General features: G+C 43.0%; 1 non-coding gene across 1 annotated transcript; it reads right to left on the bottom strand.

The window, feature by feature from the left end:
* Positions 1-820: 820 nt before the first annotated feature.
* LOC132629567 (small nucleolar RNA R71) lies at positions 821-927 on the bottom strand. The gene has a single exon (XR_009578336.1). It is a non-coding gene; the product is annotated as a small nucleolar RNA R71 (small nucleolar RNA).
* Positions 928-18,868: the final 17,941 nt, after the last annotated feature.

Below are 18,868 nucleotides of genomic sequence, written 5' to 3' on the forward strand. Positions count from 1 at the left end.
ATCTAATCAAATTGGGGAACACAACCTTAGTCTATCTCTCACATTAATTACATTTTAAGTCAAAGTATTCAATTACATTATTCAACAATCAATTCAAACTATCCGGAATAGGATTAAAGTATTTAAAGACCGATATCGAATACGATTAGTACTCTTTTCTCTCCATATTCCCTGTGGGATTCGACCCCAACCTTGTTGGGTTACTATATTTGACAACGTCCGCTTTACGCCATTAATAGGTGTAATTTGAGTGTATCAAATTTTGGCGCCGCTGCCGGGGAATACGGTTTAGAAATTACTAATTGTTGTGTACTATTCTTTAAAACCTTTTCTATTCCATCACACCTCGTTTGCTGTTTTAGTGAACCAGGTGATCATGGCAGGAAGACCCCATCGCAATCAAGGAAACCAAGGGGTAATCCAAGTGAACCATCCTGCACCAGAAGAAGAGGAGGATGAGAATGTATTTGCAGAATTCATCGACGATGCTGATTATGCTTCAGCCGTAGTTCCGCCTAGAACAGGAAATGCAAATTTCAAAATTGATAGTTCTATCTATCAGCTATTGAAACTTGAAGGCTATTTCCGAAATTCTTCGGAGGACTGTCCACTTCGACACCTGAAGAATTTCGTGCATGTATGTTCTCAACAATATCAAGGTGTTGTTCCTGTTGATGCACTGCGACTACGGGTTTTCAAATATTCCTTGGTTGGCCAAGCGAGGGAATGGTATGAAAAGCTACCCATCAATACTATTCACACCTGGAACGAGTTGGCCAATATATTTTTAAAAAAATGGTTCCCACCAAGCAAAAAGGCTGAGCTTCGGGACAAGATCTTTGGGTTCAAACAACTTCCGGGGGAACAGTTATATGCAGCGTGGGAGCGGTTCAAATATTATCTAGCTCAATCTCCGACTCATGGATTTCCGGATGCAATCCTCACCGAGAAGTTCTACAAGGGGCTAGATACCATGAATCAAATAGCTGTCAATACTGCAGATGGGGGATGCTTCATGGACAAATCCTTTGTCAACATCACCAAGTTGCTTGACAAGCTTACTACCCACAATCAAGCCTGGCATTCGAGTGATAGCGAAGTGCTATCATATGGTAGTCCCTCTGCTGCCGCGGTGGCCAAAGAAAATCATGAGCGAGATCATGCATTCGCTCAATTGCAAACCACCGTGGATTTATTATCGAAAAGGCTTATGGAGAAAGAAGCCAAAGGGGTGAATGTTGTCGACGAGATGCCACCTCATGCGCCCGGAATGTACCAAGTCGCTGACGAAACTTACATAGAAGGGCAGCCACAATATGAGGATGCTAATTATGTCAATAACTCGCAAGGGGGTTATCAACGGCAAAACTATCAAGGTCCCGGTAATCACCCATGGCAAAAACCTCAACAACAATTCCAAGGGAATAATTATGGAAGAAATGAACAGGGCAATCCTAATCAAGGGAATTACAACAACTATAATTATGGCAACAAGAGCTCCAACCCCTACATTCCACCTAGGTGGCAAGCATCCAATTCCCAACAATGGAGAGATAATTCAGCTAGTAACTCAGCTGGCAACACATCTAATGACTCTGCTGAATTAAAGAGTATGATGCAGAAAATGTTGATGAATCAAGACAGAACAGAGAGCATAATCAAGGGAATGTCTCAGGTCCAGCTATCTCATTCAGCCTCTATTCAGAAGCTTGAAGCACAATTCAGAGACCTTTCCCGAGAAGTGCATACTCCTCATCGGGGACAACTACCGAGTGATACAGTTCCAAATCCAAAAGGTAGTGGAGTAAACTCTGTGGAGAATGTACTTACTATTAGCACCAAAAGTGGAAAAATACTTCAAGAGGCTAATAAAAAGGTGATTGAGCTGGAGAAAATTGTTGAAGAAGAAGGGCAGCTTGATGTATCAAATGATATCGTGGAGGAAGAAGCAGGGGAGGAAGTCCTTATTGTAGCCGAAGAAGAGCAGAATCTTGATAACCCCAAGGCACCGGTGGAAAACCAGGAAAAGGGGAAGGCAAAAATTTTCGGTGCTCTTCGCCCTTTGAGCGAATTGTTTAAATCTTCACCGCCTTTTCCTCAAAGGCTGGTGAGAAAAACAGAAGATGAGAAGTGCCTGCGATTTTATGATCAACTCAAGCAGTTGACTTTGAACATTCCTTTCATGGATGCTGTCCAAGAAATTCCTGGCTTTGCTAAGTATTTGAAAGATCTCCTAACAAAGAAGAAAAAGCCATTGAAACACGACACTGTGGGTATCACTCACCGCGTTAGTGCCATCCTTTCCAAAACTACAGTGCAAAAGAGGGAAGATCCGGGAGCATTCATAATTCCATGCACCATAGGGCAGCAAAATTTTGCCAGGGCTTTGTGTGATACCGGGGCTAGCATAAATCTTATGCCCCTGGAAAGTTTTAAGAGATCGGGGCTAGCGATGCCAAGGCCAACTATCATGAGGTTGCAGATGGCTGACAGAACGATAAAAAGGCCAGTTGGGGTAGTTGATGATGTGCTGGTTCAAATCGGGGAATTTCTACTGCCTGCAGATTTCGTGATTCTTGATTGTGCTATTGATCAAGAAATTCCTATTATTCTGGGAAGACCTTTTCTTGCCACAGGGGGGGCTCTTATGGATTCCGAAAAGCACGAAATAAAGTTCCGGGTGAACGATGAGGAGGTGACTTTTCACGCTAGTAAAGGCATGAAATTACCTAGTCCTTATCAAAGTATTTCAGTCATAAACTCTGTTGATGAGGTGGATGAAGCAGTGGAATTTAAAATGGAGGAAGAATGCTTGAGCGAAGCATTATTGGCCATCTTGGTAAATTTTGATGCCGAACAAATGGAGGGATATAATGAGACAGTGAATTCACTCACCGGTCTGGGGTCTTATTCTTATGAGCCCAAGAAATTGTCTCTTGATTTAGAGAAACGAACAACTCCTCCAGCAAAACCATCAATTATTGAGCCACCGAAACTGGAACTCAAGAAACTGCCATCCCATCTTAAATATGTATTTCTTGGAGAAAATGCTACTCTTCCAGTCATTGTGTCATCACTTCTGAATGAGGGCCAAATTCAAAGACTCATCGTAGTCTTGAGGAAGCATTTAAGAGCTCTGGGTTGGACTATTGCAGACATCCGGGGGATTCCCGCCGGAATTTGTGAGCACCGAATACAGTTGGAGGAGGAAAGTTCGCCGAGTGTTGAGCATCAACGAAGATTAAATCCACCGATGCAAGAGGTGGTGAAGAAGGAGATTATCAAATGGTTAGATGCTGGGGTGGGTTACCCGATTGCCAACAGTCCATGGGTAAGCCCAGTTCAGTGTGTGCCAAAGAAAGGGGGCATCACTGTTGTCCCTAACTCTAAAAATGAGTTGATTCCAACAAGGACTGTCACCGGTTGGAGAGTGTGTATGGACTACCGGAAGCTGAATACCGCATCTTGCAAGGATCACTTCCCTATGCCTTTTATTGATCAAATGCTTGATCGGCTAGCCGGAAGATCTTATTACTGTTTCTTGGATGGGTACTCAGGATACAACCAGATCAACATTGCATTGGAAGACCCAGAAAAGACTACTTTCACTTGTCCCTATGGGACATTCGCTCTCAGCCGGATTCCATTTGGTCTTTGCAATGCACCAGCTACCTTCCAACGATGCATGATGTCCATATTCTCTGATATGGTTGAAAACTTTCTTGAAGTTTTCATGGATGATTTCTCTGTGGTGGGAGATTCATTCGATGAATGTTTGGGTCATCTTGATCGGGTGCTACAACGGTGTGAGGAGACCAACCTCGTGCTCAACTGGGAGAAGTGGCATTTTATGGTCAAGGAGGGCATTATCCTTGGCCATAAGATTTCAGAAAGAGGGATTGAGGTTGATCAAGCTAAAATTGATGTGATTTCACAACTCCCTCCGCCCGTTTCAGTAAAAGGAGTTCGGAGTTTCTTGGGGCACGCCGGATTCTATAGGAGGTTCATCAAAGACTTCTCCAAAATTGCAAATCCAATGTGAAAACTCTTGGAAAAAAAATCCAAATTCAATTTTGATGAGAAGTGCATCAAGGCATTTGACGAGTTGAAGCTGAAATTAACCTCCGCACCTATTGTTGTGTCCCCAGGTTGGTCACTTCCCTTTGAATTAATGTGTGACGCTAGTGGTCTTGCAATTGGCGCTGTGCTTGGTCAGCGGCTAAACAAAATCCTGCACCCAATTTATTATGTCAGCAAAACATTGAATGGAGCTCAGCTGAACTATACAGTAACGGAGCAAGAATTACTTGTTATTGTTTATGCTTTTGAAAAGTTCCGGGCTTATTTGTTGGGTGCCAAGGTAGTGGTTCACACTGACCATGCTGCATTGCGCTATTTGATGGCGAAGAAAGATGCTAAGCCTCGGTTGATAAGATGGGTTTTGTTGCTACAGGAATTTGACTTTGAAGTCAAAGACCGAAAAGGGTCAGAAAATCAAGTAGCTGACCATCTTTCCAGACTTGAAGCACCAGGGAGACCGAGTGATGTGCTAGATATTGATGACACTTTCCCGGATGAAAGAGTTTTGGTCATTTCCAATGATGTGGCACCATGGTATGCCGATATTGCCAATTATTTAGTAACTGGCATCGTTCCTAAAGAGTTGAAGACATATCAAAAGAAGAAGTTCTTGAGAGACTGCCGACAGTATTGTTGGGATGAGCCTTACTTATTCAGAACGTGTGCTGACAATATGATCCGGAGATGTGTGGCGGAATCTGAGGTGATGGACATTTTGAAAGCGTGCCATGATTCTCCAGTTGGTGGACATCACAGTGAAAATCGAACCGCAGCTAAGGTGCTAGAGTGTGGCTACTACTGGCCAGCCATTTATCGTGATGCAAATATGTTGGCACGCTCTTGTGATAAATGCCAACGCCAGGGCACAATAGGTCGGAGGCATGAAACTCCGATGAACTTTGTTCTTGAGGTGGAGCTATTTGATGTATGGGGAATTGATTTTATGGGGCCCTTCGTGAGCTCCTACGGCCTGAAATACATTTTTGTCGCAGTGGATTATGTCTCCAAATGGGTGGAGGCGGTGGCCTTGCCTAACAATGATGGTAGGAGAGTCAATGCGTTTCTCAAAAAGAACATCTTTACTAGATTTGGCACTCCTAGAGCTATTATTAGTGATGGTGGATCTCATTTTTGCAATAAACCATTTGCTGATCTTCTTGGAAAATATGGCGTGCATCACAGGGTTGCCACTCCATATCATCCTCAGACGAGTGGTCAGGTTGAGGTCTCAAACAGAGAAATAAAAAGCATCTTGGCAAAGACGGTCAATGTGAATCGCACTGACTGGTCTAAAAATTTGGATGATGCTTTATGGGCATATCACACGGCATTCAAAACGCCTATAGGGACTTCACCGTATAAGTTGGTATTTGGGACGGCATGTCATTTGCCTATTGAGCTTGAGCATAAAGCCCTTTGGGCATTGAAAAAGCTGAATATGGATTGGCATGAAGCAACCAAGCTGCGGTTGTTTCAAATCAACGAGATGGATGAATTTAGGTACAATGCCTATGAAAGTGCAACACTGTACAAGGAAAAGATGAAATACTATCATGACTCGAAGATCCTAAAAAGAGATTTTCAGCCAAAAGACTTGGTCTTGTTGTACAATTCACGCCTGAAGTTCTTTCCAGGCAAGTTAAAGTCTCGTTGGTCTGGTCCTTTTGAAATTGTGAGTGTGTCCCCAAATGGAAGCGTCATTGAGGTGAAACCTGAGGATGGCACTCGGACTTTTAAGGTGAATGCACAAAGAGTGAAGCATTACCATTGGTGTATTGATGATGGTAAGGTCGTAGATAGTTATCGTTTGAAATATGGCTCCTGAACTTGAAAATGAGGTACGACGTCGAGCTGTGACGTTAAACCAAGCGCTGTGTGGGAGGCAACCCACATTTACCGCTTTGTAAGTAGTTTAAAGTTTGTATTTTCCTTGTATTCTTTTGTGTTGTTGATGTGCTAATGTGGTGGGATTTTGAGAACTGAAGGGGCCATATAACTGCTGAGTGATCTAAGGCGAGACGCTCCATGTTATGGCCCGTAACTCATGTTACGGCCCGTTACTCATGTTACGGTCCGTATCATGAAGCGTAACAGCCAAAAAGAAAAATAAAAAAAAATCACTGAAGGATGAGGAAGAGTGTTACGGTACGAGTTATGGTCCGTCGTACGTGTTACGGACCGTAACACGGGGTCGTAACTTTGATACAAAATCTGGGCTTCACTGGAAATTTTCAACATGTTACGCCAGGTGATACGGACCGTAACACGAGTTACGGTCCGTCGAATGTACTGCCAGGTCATTAATGAATAAGTGAAACGGGGTCGTTTGATGGACCGTAACACAAGATACGACCCGTATCCCATGATACGGTCCGTAACAGGTAACGTAATTGTCAGAAATGTTTAAATACATGACCGACGGTTCCCATTTCAAATTAAAAGGATTCTTCACACGTTTTTCAACTCCCTCTCCCTCATAAATCCTCTCTTCTCTTCTTCACATCCTCCTCTCTTCATCTTCCATTCTCCCCCATATTTCTCTAAAATCTCATTACTATTTTCTTATCAACAATCACTGTTTTAAGTTCGACTTTCATCCTTACAATCGCCAACGATCAGGTATGGGTAAACCACGACAATCAAAGAAGGCTTCACCTAAAGTCGCGGAAAAAAGAAAAGGTCGTGCTGCAAGCAAAGTTACCTCACGGCTGCGCGACGACGATTTAATCAAGGACGCCAGGCCTAAAAAGAGGCCGGTCGCACCTAGCAAGCCACCCCCACCAGTTGCACCCAGCCAGCCAGACCCACAATCAGAAAGTTCCTCCTCGGCAGAGGAGTTGAGAGAGTCGAGCTCGTCGAGTTCGTCGAGCCAAAGTGATCCCCAGCGGGCTGTCATACCAACACTCCGACCTCAACCACCCATCAGAAAACCTGCTGCGGAGGAGCGCGAGCAGGAAAGGCGAGAAACCGACATTCGAATGCAGGCTGTGTATGAGCAGGCCCTCCGGTTTTCTGTGGAAGGATCTGAGGATTTGTACAACAAAGGGTGTGAGCTGGTAAAAAATGAGGGGACGGACCCAAGGCGGAGTATTTTCGAGGAACGGAATGTCATTTTCGATGGTCTAGAAGGATATACGGGCATTCGTGATACTATCCGATTCCACAAGCTGGATTTTTTGAAAAACCCCGCGAGGTCCTACATCCCGGTTTTTGTTAGGGAATTCTACGCTTCGTATGGGGCTGCTGTATTCAAAGCTGTGAAGAAAGGGCAGCGAGCAACTCAAGTGTCGGCAATGAATGAGGTAGTATTCCGAAAAAAAAAGATAGATGTCTCTCCGTCGGCCATAAATAAAACACTATTCGGGGAAGATTATGTAGAGCCTACAGCAGCGGAAGAAGGGGAGTTTGCCTACAAAATTGAACAGAAGGATACAATCCCCGTCCGAAAATGGGTAGCTTCTGTTATTGCACGGACAACAGATCCTGAATGGGCCATAATGCCAAAGTTGACAGCCACTACGCGGATTTGGAAAAACACCCTAACGCCAGTGGCAAAGTTTTGGTGGCAGATTGTTCTGTTCCGCATCCGTCCTACCCAATCAGATAATTATTTGACTCTAGACAGGGCTGTTCTTATGGCTTCCATAATGTCGCGGTATAAGATCAACTTCGGACGACTGATAGCCGAAGACCTCCGAGAGAGAGCCACCCAGCCGGCCACTTCCCTCATTCATTCATGCCTGCTTACGCTACTATGCTTGCGTGCAGAACCAGAATCCCTACCCCATATCGATCACAGTGTGATTGCCAGCCATATTTATGACATCACAAAGGGGAAAGATGATGTGTTGAGCCAGGGTTCAGTGCCCTCTGCATCATTTTCTGAGGTGCCGGAGGGGCTTACGGGGTCAGATGTTATACCCTTGGCTATCATGGGTAATGAGGGAGCTGCTGCGGATCAGCCCACAGATTCTGAGGCTCCACCGGCTGATCATGCTACACAACCTATGCCACCTCCAGCCGCACCTACTTCGGGTGGTCCTACCTCTTCCACTGGAGCAAGCCCAGCACCACCGCAGGCAATACCAGGAGTCCCACCCGAGCTTGCGAGAAAAATGATGTTCAACCGGGACAATTTTGGGGCAGTGGTCCTGCAAGCGGATCGCACAGATAGGCAGGTCAAGCAGATCATGACTGAGCTAAAATTATACACAAAAAGGGTTATTGATGCAGCGCTGCGACCGATAAAAGAACAAATGGCTGCGGACCACCTACAAATCCACTCCCGGATAGATGGTATTGAGAGCAGGATGACTGAGCTGACTAGGACACACCCTACATTGGAATTGGGCGCTATTCGGAGTGAGTTGCGGTCTGTCAAGGATGATGTGCAGAAATTGAAGGCCCAGGAAGTGGCTGTGGCGACAGAACAGCTTCCTAAAGTACACACGGAGTTGGTACAGAGCCTATACCAGCCGGGTCAGAGCCTACTAGGGGATGATGACAACGAAGACACGGTTGAGGAACAGCACGACGAAGAGTTGGAGGAGGATATCCCCTCTTTGGACAAAGGGAAGCGAAGCAGAGCCTCGCCAGATCTCGAGCCCATTCTCCAAAGTCTTGATCCATATGCTGAGTTGCGCCCACAGAATGAGGAAGAGGAGCGGCGTACTTTGAAAAGAATCCGCCAGGAGTCCCGGTTAAGTTCTGACACCGCAGGAGCTACTTCTAGCTCAGCTCAGCCCATTGAGCCGGCTCACCGTATTTCTCCCCCACCCACTACTCCACCCCATGATGCTGCGACAGATCCGAGTGCCTAGTGCGCTCCAGGGAGGCCCTCTATTCTTTTAATGCGTTATATTGATGCTTTGAGGGCAATGCATGCTTTTAAGTTGGGGGTGTGGTATTTGCTGATTGGTTGTTGGGATTGCTGTTTTAGTATACTGGATATTGTTTTTATTGTTTTTGTTTTGATGGGTATTTTATCCCAAAATTGTGATAATAAGCATGTTTGTTATTGTTTTGTTTTATTGGTATTATTTTTATTAGCAAGTATGTGTTAGGACGTTCTTCGGCTGTTCTTTGCTATGTGTTCTATTCCCGAAGAATGCTATGTGTATGTTAAACCTAATGATGACTTAAGTGGTAGTGGTCCGTGTTTCTAGCATAGATATAAATGATTTTTACAAGTTCAATGATATCCCTCCGAAAAATAATTTGTGATATACATAAAAAATGAGTTGTTGATATTGACAAGTATGGTTCTTTTAATGACATTGCAAAGAAAGGGTGTTTATGCATATGAAATCTTCAAACGAAAATGAAGTCGGAATATTTAAACAATCCTTATACCATTGTGTGGTGAGTTTTTAGCTTCTAATTGCATATGATGCTTGCAATCTAGAACTTGCCCGGTTGGTCGTGCGTGAATTCTAAGGAGAATTTGATTGTGAAGTGATCTTAGGCTTTCTTTGTATTAACCCCCAAGTATCTTAAATGAGCCTGGCCCGTACAGAAAATGATCCCTAGTCTCCCATTTTTGAGCCTATAGACTTTTTCTTCGATTAACCATGAACTAACCTATTTCCCTTCTGTGAATAAACCCATTTGGCACCAAGTCCCTCCTTGACACGGAAGAATGACAAATGAGGCTAAAAGCCTAAGTTGGGGGTGACAAGTCAAAAGTGCGGAAAATGAGGCTAAAAGCCTAAGTTGGGGGTGATAAGTCAAGATGCGGAAAATGAGGCCAAAGGCCTGTTGGGGGTGATCACGAATATAAAGGGACATAATTCAGCGTGGATATATATATATATAAAAAAAAATAGATATATAGGTATATAAGTTCTAAATAAATCCACGCTAAAGATGGAGGGTCGGAAATGATATGAAGAATGGTGAATGAAGTCAAAAAGAAGTGTCGAGGAGAGTGAGTCACCGATACCCAATATTCATCCTACCCGTCCCTAAGCCAATGTTACAAGCCCAAAAAGTCCTAATGTGATCACGATTAAATTGTTCAAAGTTGAATGCATGGAAAATAAAGGCAAGCCTATGGTTTGTGCACGCATGGTATGCAAATTTCTTTGTGAGTGTGAGTGTTCTTATGTCTCTTTAGTCTTCTGTCCCATTTATGTCGTAAATGTGTGTTGGGAAATTCTTTGGTCTATGTGAGGGCATAAGGATTGTAGGTTTCAAAGTAACTGGCTTTCCGGAAGTTGAAATTCATGTGCATAGAGACCCCCTTTACTATGATTGTGTCATTAATTGAGGTTGCATAGTTAATTGAAATTTTTCTGAAATGTGCGTCTTGTGTCACAAACAGGAGATGGATAAGAGCCTAAATATTTTTCTTAGATTGAAGAGTCCGTGCTAGAAACACATGCCAAACCCACCGTAGTCATTCTTATTTTGCTAAGATGTCGTGTGTTAGTAGCGAGTATTGTTGTAGTTGCTTGAGGACAAGCAAAAGCTTAAGTTGGGGGTGTTGATGTGCCGTGAATTTTAGCACATTTTATGCCTTTGTAACTAGACATGTTGCTTGATTTTAAGTGTTTTTACATTGTTTCTTATGTTATTTTTGTGTTTTATAGGGTTGATTAACTAAGGATCGGAAATGAGAAGTAATGCTGAAAAACGGACAAATTGGAGCTAAGCGACGGTCCGTAACTCATGTTACGGACCGTAACAGGATCCGTAACACATGTTACGGTTCGTACCTTTGAACCATAACAGGGCCTAAATTTCCAGAAAGTTTTCATTGAAACCATCAGTGTTACGGTGGAGTGTTACGGTCCGTAACATGTCACCGTAACATGAGCTAAATTTCCAGAGAGTTTCAATAAAACCTTCAGTGTTACGGTTTAGTGTTACGGTCCGTAACTCATGTTACGGTCCGTAACACTGCATCGTAACATCAGCCAAAATTCCAGAGAGTTGCCAAGTAATTGTCACCACTTACGCTTCAGAAGGACGGACCGTAACACAGGGTACGGTCCGTCGCATGGTGGCCGTAACGTCAAAGCTGACAAATGACGAATTGAAGGACGGACCGTAACACAGGTTACGGTCCGTAACGATGCGGCGTAAGGGCATTTTTGTCTAGAAACTTGACGCGATTTTTGGCTCTATAAATACTTAATGTAGGGTTTTAAATAATTATTCAGATTTTATTTTAGAGGCACAAACCCTAGGTCTTTAATCTTGAAGTGGTTGGAGAATTTAAGGCAACAACTTCACTCTCAATCCATCTTGTATTAGTATTGTAAGTGTATTATGTTAATCTTTAAGCTTTTTCTGTCAAGAAACATTATGAGTAGCTAATTTCAATTCTAAGGTTGTGAATCCCATGATGGGTATTATGTGAATGGGTTCTATTATTGATATATGCATAATGGTTGTTGTTATTTATTCTATCTTTGCGTTGTAATGTTGGGTAATGATTGCAAGCATTAACCGAAGCCATTATATTGACTTTTCTTGGGAAAGAGAGTCAATATTGGTAAGATTGAATAACAATGACTCGAGGCGTTAACCCTCGTTTAATAGACTAACTTAGGAATAAGAATAAGTCTAAATTGGCATTATTGGTCGCTCTTCGATTGTAACTCTTTTATATTCGGAAGAATCATAAAGAGGAAATACTGCTTAACTGTTGGGAAACATTAAGAAGTCTTTAAGAGACCAAGTGCATATTCATAGAACAACCATTAGAAGTATATCACTTTGAAACCTGAAGCATAATATCAAATCAAATTGGGGAACACAACCTTAGTCTCTCTCTCACATTAATTACATTTTAAGTCAAAGTATTCAATTACATTATTCAACAATCAATTCAAACTATCTGGAATAGGATTAAAGTATTTAAAGACCGGTATCGAATACGATTAGTACTCTTTTCTCTCCATATTCCCTGTGGGATTCGACCCCAACCTTGTTGGGTTACTATATTTGACAACGTCCGCTTTACGCCATTAATAGGTGTAATTTGAGCGTATCAGGCCGGTAATGAAACAGACAAAGGTTTCTATTGTTCGTGAAAAGCGCATCCGAGATTACTCAACCGGGGGCTCTATTTTCTTCAATGACGAAGACGCAGAGGGCATCATTCAACCGCACAATGATGCATTGGTAATTTCTTTACTTATCTTTAAAAATAAGGTTAAACGTATTTTGGTTGACCCGGGTAGCTCGGCCAACATCATCCGATGGAGAATGGTCGAACAACTAGGACTGCTCGATCGGATCGTACCGGTGGCCCGGATACTCAGCGGGTTCAATATGGCGAGCGAAACCACGAATGGGGAGATCTCATTGCCCGTGAACGTGGATGGCACCATTCAACAAACGGTGTTCTATGTGATCGAAGGGGACATTAAATATAATGCACTATTGGGAAGACCCTGGATACATAGCATGACGGCGGTACCCTTAACACTGCATCAGTTGTTGAAATTCCCCACCCCGAAGGGAGTGAAAACCATCCGAGGTGAGCAGCCCGCAGCAAGGGAAATGTTCGCGGTAGAGGAAGTGGCACCTCGGCCCAAAGAGCCGGCTCAGGAAGAAAAGGATGTAACCGGAGGGGAGGTCCCCCAATAGAAATCAAAGTATACCGGGTCGGATCCAGTGCGTGAAGAGGATGATTTCGAGGTACCCAGATCATTTGTCATGCCAGATGACTCGGATGCAACCAAGTCAACCGTAGAGGAGCTGGAGCAGATCATCTTGTTCGAGTACCTACCGGACAGAAAGGTATACCTGGGCACGGGGCTTACCCCGGAGCTCAGGCGCAAATTAATTGAGTTTCTTCGAGCTAACGCCGATTGCTTTGCATGGTCGCATATAGATATGACAGGTATATCACCGGAAATAGCAACTCACAAGCTCAGCTTGGACGGGAAGTTTTCCCCGGTGAAGCAAAAAAGAAGGCCCATGGCGGAGCCAAAACACGCCTTCGTGAAGGACGAGGTAACAAAGCTTTTCAAAATAGGTTCCATCCGGGAGGTGAAGTTCCCGGATTGGCTTGTTAACGTGGTGGTAGTGCCCAAAAAAGGTAATAAATTTCGAATGTGCGTCGATTATAAGGATTTAAACAAGGCATGCCCGAAGGACTCATTTCCATTTCCTCATATCGATAGAATGATCGATGCGACGGCCGGACATGAGATGTTAAGTTTTCTCGATGCTTACTCCGGGTATAACCAAATTCGGATGCACCCGGAGGATCAAGAGAAAACATCCTTCGTCACCCGTTATGGGACTTACTGTTATAACGTCATGCCTTTCGGATTAAAAAATGCCGGTGCAACTTACCAACGCCTAGTTAAAGGAATGTTCGAAGAACAAATAGGGAAAACGATGGAAGTTTATGTTGACGATATGGTTGTTAAGTCCCTGAAAACAGAGGACTATTTAAAGCATTTGCAGGAAACCTTTGATGTGCTCCGCAAATACAACATGAAGCTCAACCCGGAAAAACGTGCCTTAAGGAGTAAGGTCCGGTAAATTTCTGGGTTTCATGGTGTCAAACCAGGGAATTGAAATCAATCCGGACAAGATCAAGGCCATCGAGGATATCGAGGTTGTGAATAACATAAAAGGGGTACAGAGGCTCACCGGAAGGATAGCGGCGTTGAGTCGCTTCATATCGAGGTCCTCGGACAAGAGTCACCGTTTCTTCTCTTTGCTTAGGAAGAAGAACAATTTCATTTGGACACCGGAGTGCCAAGAAGCTCTATGAGAATTGAAGAGGTACTTGTCTAGCCCCCGGTTGCTGCACACACTGAAGGCCGACGAGCCACTTTTCCTCTACCTAGCTGTCTCCAAAGTGGCGGTAAGTGGCGTTTTGGTCCGAGAAGAGTCAGGTACGCAATTCCCTATCTATTACGTAAGTAGAACTATGGGGGATGCGGAGACACGTTACCCCCATTTGGAAAAATTGGCGTTAGCGCTGGTAAGCGCTTCCAGAAAGCTCAAACCTTATTTTCAATGCCACCCCATATGTGTAGTAACTACTTACCCTCTAAAAAATATCATGCATAAACCGGAGCTGTCAGGTAGATTAACAAAGTGGGCTGTAGAAATTAGCGGTTACGATATCGAGTATAGACCTCGAACGACCATTAAATCCCAAGGCTTGGCCGATTTTGTGGCAGATTTTGCCCCGGCTATGGCCCCCGAGGTCGAAAGAGAACTTCTGCCGACCTCGGGAAAGGCCACGGGCATTTGGTCTCTACACACGGATGGGGCCTCGAACCTTAAAGGTTCCGGACTAGGGATTGTTCTTAGGATCCCGGCCGGGGATGTCATTCGACAGTCCATTAGAACTGCTAAATTGACTAATAATGAAGCCGAGTACGAGGCTATGATTGCAGGTTTGGAATTGGCTCGAAGTATGGGAGCCGAAATAATCGAGGCAAAGTGTGATTCACTTTTGGTCGCAAACCAAGTGAACGGCGTATTCGAAGTTAAGGTCGAGCGGATGCAAAGGTACCTCGAAAAAACCCAAGTGGTGCTTCATCGATTTAAAGAATGGACCATGCAGCACATACCGAGGGAGCAGAACAGCGAGGCCAATGCATTAGCAAATTTGGGATCCTCGGTCTAAGGGGAGGAAATCAACCCCGGGGCAACGGTACACCTATCGAACACGGCCATAGAAAACGGACACGCCGAAATATACACAATGGGTTTAACTTAGGATTGGCGCAACAAGTACATTGACTACTTGCGTGATGGTAAGCTCCCAAATGACCCGAAGGAATCACGGTCACTACGGACCAAGGCTGCCCGTTTTTGCTTAGTGGACGGCCAATTGTATCGACGCCCTTTCCTCGACCCCCTGGCTTAGTGTTTGGGCCCCGGTGAAACGGAATATGTGATGAGAGAGGTACACGAAGGAACCTGTGGCAACCACTCCAGTGCAGAAGCTCTGGTCCGAAAGATTATCAGGGCCGGTTATTACTGGAACCGGATGGACGAAGACTCGAAAGGTTTTGTCCAAAAATGTTTTGACGATTTCTTCCATTCCAGTTCGTATAAAAAGAAAACTAGGGTTTTCTTAACATATCTTTGTTCATTTTGCAAGTTTTGGAGGCTAAGGTTTCACCTACACAGTTGGAGGAGAAGATTGGAGCACTTTAATGAGATAATTCTTAAACCTTTCTTCAATTCCTTGTTTTGTATTGAATATTTTAGTGTGTAGTATTTCATTTCTATACTTGAACCTTGTTTATGGAAGTATACATTGTTAAAGTTTGGATTGAAACTCTTGTTTTGCTTATGTATTGAATGATTCTTATTGCTATTGAAGTGGGTCTTTGTTGATTTAATTAATCTCGTTCTTGAATGTTTCCAAAGGGATTAGCTAACCCTAGGGCTCACCCATTTACTTAGATTGAGCTTGGAAAAGGAAATCTAGGTTGGGAAAGATTAATTAACAAGGATTTGGGTCATTAAACTCATCTAATAACTTGAGCTAGAGATAGGATAGTTAACTTGAGGTTGAATTGATTGTGTTTAACATCACACTCTAAGGCTTGAGAAAGCTTAGAGTGAAATTCATTGATTTGGTTGAGAAACTTTCAATGAGATTTTAGAAATCATTATCTATTAACATAGACCCGCTCTTAGTGGTAAAATTGTAAAATACATTGGATCGTTACTTGAGAGTAATTTCCCTTGTATCCATGCTTGTGGCCATTGATCATTTTATTCGCTTTCTAGGTTAGTTTACATTTCCGCATTAGTCATAATTTTCTCAAAAACCCAAAATATCATTTATTGTTTAGCTTTAGCTTAGTTGGTGAAAGTTCCTTACTTTCTTAATCGCCTAGCATATTGTTCCCTGTGGGATCGACCCCGACTCATAGTTGGGTAAATATATTGCATACGACCGTGTACACTTTCTCTTTGAGGAGTGTATTTGGACTTTATCAAAAATGGCGACGTTGCCGGGGAACAATTTGGCGTATTTGGGTTAGTTTGGGATTTAAGCTAACTTGCTTTGGTCCAAACTTTCTTTGCTTTATAAAAAAAAAAACAGTTTGTGCTAAACTGCACAGTTTCTGCAGAACTGTCCAGTTTTTGCTTCTGCAGAACTGTCCAGTTTTTGCAGAACTGTCCAGTTTTTGTTTTATATAAAAAAAAATGGCATCATATAATGAAAATTGGTCGGATGGTAGTTATGCATACTTTGATGACCCTTGTCTTCATTGTGGAGGACCACACTCATGGCAAAATTGTTTGAATTCTCCCGGGGGCGGATTGTGCACACAATCCCAAACCTATGAGTGGAGTATTTGTGATAGGTGTGGTGGTCAAAATGGTCATTGGGATAATTGTGCTTATTTGTCCTTCCCTTCCCCGAACCCCCACTATGACTATTCTAGTTTTGATTTTGATGATAGTAGGGATATGTAAATGGAAGAAGCCTCAAATGCTCAAAATGAGAGGATAATGCTCATGTTGGAGACCATCCTTGAAAAAGTTGAAAAACAAGACTTAGCGGTTAAGGAATTGAGGCAACCACTTGATGACTTGAGGCAAGCAATTAATTGCAATGACAAAGCTATTCACATCTTGGAGGATCAAATGAAATCATTGGTTCGTACTCATAATGCTCAACAACTTGAGGATGTTGAAAGTAGGAAAGAAAGTGGCCAAAACATGAATGTCTCCAAGGGTGGATTTTTACAAGCTTTGAATGACTCTCACAATGAAGAAAATCTTGACACAATGGAAATTTTGAGCCAAGATTGGCTAATGAATCAAGCTCAACAACTTGAAGCCTATGGAAATCACCGTGAAGGCATTTCATGGATGATGGAAGAATTTCTAAAAGTACATGTTGAGCAAAGTCAAGAATTGGAGCTACTTGAAATTGATATCCGGAAATTGGAGGCCGAATTGAATGCAAAGATTGAAGCATGTAATGCTCAATATCAAAGGGCCATGGATTATAATTTTGAGTCGGTTTCCAATGTAGAAGAGGTCAAGATTGATTTTGATGAGCTAACGGCGAATTGTCAACCTACCAACCCAAAAATAGTGAATGATGCCGAAGTTGAAGAAATGATACTAGAGTTGCATAAAAAAGTTCATGAAATGGTTTTTGAAGACTCTAGTTCATTTTTGGGTGAGGATGTCAAAACTCATGCAAATTTGGAATTTGAGCGCGTTGGACCTCATTCCAACCATTTTTCAACATTATGCTTGGTTAGTGAAATGGAAGTTGAACTAACCGAGCCTATGGAGAATTTTGGAGATGAAGATCAAAGCGTTTTCATTTTGAAGTTTGCTATGCCAAGAAGATAAAATGGCATGCCTCACTTACGGGCCAAGAAGTGCAAAATGCGACACCCGAGAGTTGGCCTCTTTGCTTTCCTACCACCGCCTCACGAACATCACCGGAATCTTGATTCAAAGTTGGGGCGCAAATTCATATCTTCCAAATGGAAGGAAAAGTGGTAAAGGTAACCGTCGTGCCGCGACGTTAAATCAAGCGCTTGGTGGGAGGCAACCCAGTGTTTTAAAAGTTTTAAATCGTTTCTGAAATTTTATTTTTTAGAATAGTTTAGTTTATGATTTGTGACTAATCTGCAAAGTTTCAAAATTTTTGGAATTATTTTGAGCAGGTTGGGTTTTCAGAGCAGCCACAAACCAGTAGTTGCTGCTGAAACATGAGTTATAATTTGTTAGACTAGTTTCTGCACTTATTTTCTGATTCTGCAAAAAATGGGTCTGAATTACCTTTGCGCGATCGCACAAGAAAATGACGCGAAGGCGTTAAAAAAAAATTACTCTGCGCGAACGCGCCATGTGGCCACGCGAATGCGCAGACGCGCGTTTTTCAGTTACAAAACAGAAGAACAGGGGGTTAAACCCCCATTTTCCTCCTATTTCCCTAACTTTCCTCTCAACCCCAATTTCAAAATTTTAAGAAAAATTCTTCAACTTGCAACCACAAGGTATGTAATTCTCTCATTCGCTTGTTCATAGGGTTGTTTTTATCATCTCTTCATGTTAGATTTGTGAAAGAAAATTTTGACTTTCACTTGTGTAACCATAAAAACTTGATAAAATTGTTGAAATTTCTTGTCATATAAATTGTTGTATGTTGTTGAGTGATGTGAGTTGAGAGTTGGGTGCTGATATATGAAAAAGATGGGGCAAAATACAGGCTTAAAATCGTTGAATCGAAGCCCCAAAAATCATGCACACCACCTGTTTGTGAAAATGCCTTGTGATAATCTGAACCAACTCAGCGCGATCGCGCCAGTGCGTGGAGCGAACGCGTCGAAACAATGCATTAACATTGCGCGATCGCGCTGGAAGAATGAATTAACATTGCGCGACCGCGTCACTGTGTTGCGCGATCGCGCTGAAGGAAATCCGACAGTCCACAAACAGAAAGCTCGTACAGAGCTGCCCAAAACTTTGGCAACCAATTTCTTTGGCCTAATTACCTCATTATACATCGTCTTAGGTATTCACTGGTGTGTTCGACATGTTTGCGTTTGTTTTGTAGGTACTTAAACTTGAAAAATGGCTTCATCATCCAATGCTACCCAAGTGCCCTTGATTGAATACTATGACACCACCACCTTCCAGTCAGCAAAATGTTCGAAGCTATATGATAGACTGCTGGGAAAGAGCTTCATTGAAGAGAGGGGCATTGTAACAGAAAATTTGGAAGAAAAGATGCCCGAGTTCTATGGAAGGCTGGTAACAAGCGGCTGGATACGCTTTACGGATGAACCAATCAGGGCAAAATATACCCTTGTGCGGG

The sequence above is a fragment of the Lycium barbarum genome, chromosome 2, assembly GCF_019175385.1.
Source record: "Lycium barbarum isolate Lr01 chromosome 2, ASM1917538v2, whole genome shotgun sequence".
Taxonomy (NCBI): domain Eukaryota; kingdom Viridiplantae; phylum Streptophyta; class Magnoliopsida; order Solanales; family Solanaceae; genus Lycium; species Lycium barbarum.